Source organism: Silene latifolia, chromosome 8 (assembly GCF_048544455.1).
Source record: "Silene latifolia isolate original U9 population chromosome 8, ASM4854445v1, whole genome shotgun sequence".
Lineage (NCBI taxonomy): Eukaryota > Viridiplantae > Streptophyta > Magnoliopsida > Caryophyllales > Caryophyllaceae > Silene > Silene latifolia.
In genome coordinates this window covers 61,730,924-61,737,498 of record NC_133533.1, presented here as the reverse complement: position 1 = coordinate 61,737,498, position 6,575 = coordinate 61,730,924, and the positions used below count along the sequence as shown (strand labels likewise).

The 6,575-nt window shown below is 40.1% G+C and overlaps 1 non-coding gene across 1 annotated transcript; it reads right to left on the bottom strand.

Annotated features, from left to right (window-relative positions):
- Window positions 1–347: 347 nt before the first annotated feature.
- On the bottom strand, window positions 348–454 carry LOC141597875 (small nucleolar RNA R71). Its single transcript, XR_012523087.1, has one exon. It is a non-coding gene; the product is annotated as a small nucleolar RNA R71 (small nucleolar RNA).
- Between the last annotated feature and the right edge of the window lie 6,121 nt (window positions 455–6,575).

Sequence of the window (6,575 nt, the reverse complement as noted above, 5' to 3'; positions counted from 1 at the left end):
TACCAACCGAGGAGAACCTACCAAATGGTACTCCTACACCACCACATTTAACCGGTAATTTCATTTCCAAATCCGCATTCATACAACTAGTTGAGAGAAGTCAATTTGGAGGGATTCCTAGTGAAGACCATCACTCACATATGGAGAGTTCTTGTGACTATTGTGATGCGATTTCTCAAACCGGAGTTACTCAAAACCAAATCCGATGGGTATTGTTTCCTTTTTCTTTGATTGGTACCGCAAAGCAATGGTTGAAAAGTCTAGACAAGACTACTCTTGGTATTGGTTCATGGAAGAAGTTGGCACTTGCTTTCTACAAGAAATTCTATCATCCGGAGAAGACTAATATGTTGAGAGCCCAAATCACTGGGTTCAAACAAAGGGATGAGGAATCATTGTATGAAGCATGGGAGAGATTTATGGACACTTGTCATTCTTGTCCACACCATGGACTTAGCGAGTGGTTCCTTGTACAACAATTTTGGAATGGTCTATATGAAGACTCCCGAAATATCCTCAATATGGGATCCAATGGTATGTTTACCGAAGTTGATGACAATCAAACATGGGCCAAAATTGAAGAAATGGCGGTTCATAACTCGCAATATAGTAGGCCTCGGAAGGCTACTAGAGGAGGGAAGCATGAGGTAGATTCCATCACACAATTGGGTGTTCAACTAAGTGCTCATATTGACACCATCAATTTGAAGTTTGAGAAGGCCATGGATAAGCTTGGTGAAGCTTCCAAATCACCCAAACAACATGTTAATGCTATTGTGGCATCATCCTCAATTCCAAGTGGAGTATGTGAGAGTTGTGGAACTTTGGGATATGACCAAAGTGAATGTAGGGGAACAAGTGAACAAGTGAATGCTTTCCAAGCATACAAGAGTGGCACCCCTTATTCCAACTATTACAATGAGAATACCAAATTCCATCACAAACTTTTCATACAAAAGCCAAAACATTCAAAACCCTCAACCAACATACACCCCACCTCCAATAAGAAATCAAGCTCAAAGACCCTTTTATAACCAAAGCCAAGGTTATCAAAATCAACCTTCATACAATCAATCTAATGACCAAAGCTTTGATGTTCAAAAAGCGGTCCTCCAAATGTAAAAGAACCAACACGAATTTTTCACCCAAATGCAAAAGGATAGCCAAGCCAAAGACATCACCATCAATAACATAGTAGCCCACACCAAAATGTTGGAAACCCAAATGACTCAATTAGCATCTTCTATCCCTCAAAGACAAAAGGGGCAATTACCACCTCAAGGTAATCCCTCAAGACATAAGTCGGTTAGTGCCATCCATTTAAGAAGTGGTACAAGATATGAAGGGCCGAAGAAACCAGTTAAGGAAGACATTGTGGATGCTAGTGACAAGCAAAGAGTTGTAGAAAAATCTAAGGAAGAAGAACCCACCACCAATAAAGTTTCAAAGAAGAAGAATGAAGAGAACGCTAAGGAAAAAGAGCCTATTGTGATTAGACTTCCATTCCCAAGTCGTCAAGCTAAGTCTAAGTTTGATGAACAACTTGGAAAGTTCATGGAAATTGTGAAGAACTTAGACGTCTCAATCCCATTCACGGAATTGATCAATCATGTTCCGGCCTATGCAAAGTACATGAAAGATATTCTTACCAAGATGAAATCCATCTGGAAGCTATAGAGTATTGCATTCACTAAAGTGAGTAGTGTTATTCTTCAAGAAAGTTCACCTCCAAAACTCAAAGATCCGGGAAGCTTCTCTATTCCATGCACCATTGGCGACACTACAATCAACAAAGATTTATGTGACCTTGGAGCAAGTGTAAGTTTCATACCATACTCGGTATGCAAGAGGCTGGGAATGGGAGAGCTCAAGTGCACTAACATTACTCTTCAAATGGCGGATCGATCAACAAAGATACCTTTAGGGGTATGGGAGGATGTGCCTGTAAGAATTGGCAAATTCTTCATTCCGGTAGACACTGTCATTGTAGACATAGAGGAGGATTCCAACATTCCTATCATCTTAGGAAGACCTTTCTTGCACACCGCGGGAGCGGTAATTGATGTGAAACATGGAGAGCTCACACTTGAAGTAGGGGATAAGACAATCACCTTTAATCTTGACAAGACCAGGAGAGCTCCCCAACTACATGAACCATGTTTCAAGATTGATTATTATAGCCGAGAAAGTGATAAGAAGAAGTTGGCATCTCAATGCAAAGATCAAGCTATGGGTAAAGAATCACCACCCATATGGAAGAAGAAAGTGGATAATCCTCAAGGTGCTCTATCCAAAGAGCAATAAAATCTTCAAAGCAACGAGAGCTGGAATAGCTCACTACCAATCATGACAAGTAATTAAGAAGGCCTCGTTGGCCATGACAACAAGGAAGGGGAGTTGTTTCCATCAACTCATGATACTATTGGGGAGAAAGTAGATGATGTTTGTGGTCTATGGGATGACGAATTTGAAGGATTAGTCAATCCTTATATTGGTAATACTATGTCCTTAGACCAAGGCTTTGGTGACCATCTTGACTCAAGTAACCACCATGAAGAACACAATGTGCAAAGCTCTATTGAAGATCTTTATAATGAAAATGAACAAGCCTTTGACTACTTCTACAAGGTGTTGAGCAACATCAACAACACCTTGGCTATGCCCCCTTGACATCTCATACAAGAATAAGAGTTTGGTGAAGTCCTCCCTAAACCACCATTTGTATATATTTTAACTCCTTAACTTGCACTTTACTTCTTGTATTGCATTTTTGTCAATTTTGGATTTACATTTTTATGTTTTGATCAAGATTGTAATTATAAGAGAAATTGAGGGAGGTATTTCAATGTTTCTTGATGTGTAGTGTTTGGACTAGTGTGGGGATAGCAATTGCCTAGGCTATCCGAGCCTTTGTAGTGCACCCGCAATTAAGACCAAAGGAATGAAGAAGAAATGACACGGGAAATGAAGAATCTCCGCGGGTGGAACTGAACCCATGGGTACAGGAGAAGATCCGAGCAACCCAGAGGAAACCCGTTTGTCTTGTGCATAATCCAAGCGTCCTGGCTCCTAGCTCCTCGTCTTGGGAGACCTAGGAATTGAAGAATCCATACTGACTATGAATCCAAGCGTCCCCAAGTGAAGACGCTCGTCTGAGTCTGAAGACGCTCGTCTCAGTGGAAATAAGCGCGTCTTGACGGTTTCAAAAATTGAAGTTTCACACTGTCTTACGATCCGAGCATCCCATGGAGAAGACGCTCGTCTCCTGCCAAATGACGCTCGTCTCCTGAAGAATCCGCGCGTCTCAGCACGGGTTAGAAACTTCAAAGCTGACTAACTTGCAATCCGAGCGTCTTCAAGGGAATCCGCTCGTCTCCTAATGCTAAAGCTATAACACGGGTTTTAAAACCCCTCTTCCCCAATTCATTTCTTTTCTATTCAAACACAAACACACATTCAAAACCCTCAATCGCTTTATCCATAAAACACAATTTCCTTAACCAAATTCACTCAAATCAAATCCAAACTTCCTTAAAACACAATCAAATCACTCCTTTATCAACAATAAGCCATTCAAACATTAAAATCCTCAAAAATTGAATCGATTTTCTAGGGTTTTAAGGTAAAATTAGAAAACCCCAAATCGATTAGGGATTCATTGAAGCTTGAGGATACTAGGGGCATTCAAGCAAAAATTTGGTTGTTGATATATTCTTAACAAGGAGAAGAACAATGGCAAGGACTAAAGGTGGAAACAAGGCACCCACAAAATCAAGTCTTTCAAAGAGGCAAGAAGCTCTTCAAGCCTCAAAGGCTATGGTGGTACAACAAGTAAGAATTGAAATTCAAGAGGTTCCTACTCCTATGGTGGAAGCTACTACTCCTATCCTGGTTATTGAGGAATTATAAGAATATCCGACAGTAACTTTAACAACCAATTCTCTTAGGAAAGCTTTTATATCTCTTGCTAAGAAAACAATTTTGCCCACCAAGTTTATTTGTCAAGATGCTTTAGCCAAATTGGGTGTTATTAAGAGGACCAAGAACTTTTTTGAGTCCATGAAATTGCTTACCATCTTTGAGATGTAAGAATTGACTTACCCCTCCCTTACTATGGAGTTTATAAGCTCATTGAAGGTAACTAATGTCTTGAACTTGAAAAGTGTTGAATTCTGCCTAGAAAATAAGGATAGAAAGATGACTTTTGAAGAGTTTGGGAAAGTGTTTGGTCTTGAAGAGCATTCCCATTATGATAAGAAACCCTTGATATATGATCCCGCACCATTATGGAAAGCAATCACTGGAAGAAAATTTAAGTCTTACCATGAGTGTCGTGCCCTTTATGTCCATCATCAGGGTATAAGAGTATGGCATAAGGTTGTTGGGAACACTTTTATCTCAAGAAAGGGTACTAATCATTTTACCGAACTCGACTTTGTCTACTTGGAATCAACCATGAATGTCAATAAGAAGTTCACCAAAGAATACAACATCCTTCAACTCCTAATCGAACAGTGCCTTACAATTGATCATGGTAAAGAAGGAGCGGCTTTTATCGATAATGGAGGCTTGGTTACATGGTTAGCAAAACACTTCAACCCGGAGTTTAACAAGGAAAAGACTTACAAACCGGTTAGAGGTGGCAACCTTATTGATCTAGCCACTATGATTAACAAGTTTCATTGGGTCAAGAATGATAATCTTGACAACAAATTTGAGCGGCTCTCCAAGGATGTTAAGTCCTTCATTCTACCAAACAAGATTTGCCGACTCAATGTCCGAAACCCAAATTATATTCTTCCACTCTCCGATGAAACCGAGTTGATTATGCAACAACATAGGGAAACCATTGTCGAGCCCTCCTCCTCCTCTATTGTGACTCCACCCTATCCATTTACCTACCAAGAATTCCGACCCAAAGATGTTGAGGTAGGTAACGATTACTTGACCCAATTGATACAACATATGCATAGGGAAGCTTATGAGGACCGGGTCAATACTTATCGGGCCTAATATCCGTTCCTCCTACACTTAGCTAGGCAAGGACTACTTGACCATCATGTCCTTTGCCTAGTTGGGCGGATAGGGAAGTATTCTTTCCTAATGCTCCTAGAAATGCTAGCATGGGTGGTGAGGTTACCAAGGGAAAGGAGATTGTTTTCGAGAGTGAGGAAGAAGAGGAAGATGAGGAAGAAGAGGTTCAAAGTTCAAGTGATGATGGTGAAGCCTCCGGCTACATGGAGGTAGATGATGATGATGATAGTGAGGAAATTGATGATAATGACGATGGAAGTGATAAGGATGTCGCCATGAGCGACAATTGAGGATTAACAGGCTTTTTGGAGGATGCCACAATTCATTGTGAGTCTCCTACACCTCCTTTAGCTTTGTTCACTTCTCTTGTTTACAAATATTTTTATCTTGATCAAGTGTTTGAGTCCTAGTAACACTCAAAGGACTTCCACCTTAGCAACATCAAGGTGTCTTTTATTGTTCTCACCCTGAAAAATCCAAAATGACAAATTAGATTCATGCATTGCATACTTGTGTATGAACTCCCCCACTTTCACACTAGAAATATTGTCTCATTTGATCTGGGGAAGTTCAAGCACAAGCATTGGGAGTTAATCTTAATTAGCTCTCCAACAAATAAATTCATGCATCATATAATGTAGTGTAGTTTGCATCACTTGTATATATGACATGTAGCTTGCTTTTTAGTATAGAAATCATGCATTAACATTTAGCTTGTATAATTTCCTATCGTTTTGGCCATTGTGGACAATGCCCATACTAGTGTGGGGATGGGAAATTCTAACTTGACTTTTAAATCAAAAACCATAAAAATTTGAAAATTTGAGAAACCAAAAACATGTTCATTCCTTTATAGTGTAGAATTGTATATATTTTTTATTATTTAACATAAATACTCTATACTATAGGTAGTATTCTCATAATACTCTAAACTACATTTTAACTAAAAATAAACTCAACTTTAAGTACCCTCTTCTCATAATAGACTAAGATGACCGACTACCTGTTTAACAGGTCATTGCCATTTAAAATTTGTTTTTAATTAATAATATTATGATAATAAAACTAATATTATCATATCATAATAATATTATTAATATCATCCCCCATAATAACCAAGCCCCACCGAAAACATAACACCCCACCCACCAGCCCTCCAACCACCACCACCACCATCGTCTCATTTTCCGACATTGATGGCTTGTCCTAACTATTAACCACCGTGTACTTTGAATCTCAGCTTGGCGCGACCACCGTGTATCATCACCACAACTACCCATAGAGCTTTACAAGGACGACCAACACCACCACCCTTTTCGCCATCGTTCACAGTGGCCATTGCCATGTCCCCCGTTGTTTGCATTGCCTAGATCTGATGTTTTATGGTGTTTGTCGCGTCAGGGACTAAGAAAGAGGTGGTGCGGGGCAGCGAGGGTGCGCCGGTGGTGGTGGGAATGTTTGGCTTGCGATGGTTGCCAGAGGTCGAGAGTGTAGGTATGGTTTGGTTCGAAGGTTGCCGGTGGTGCGCAAGGGGGTGAAGG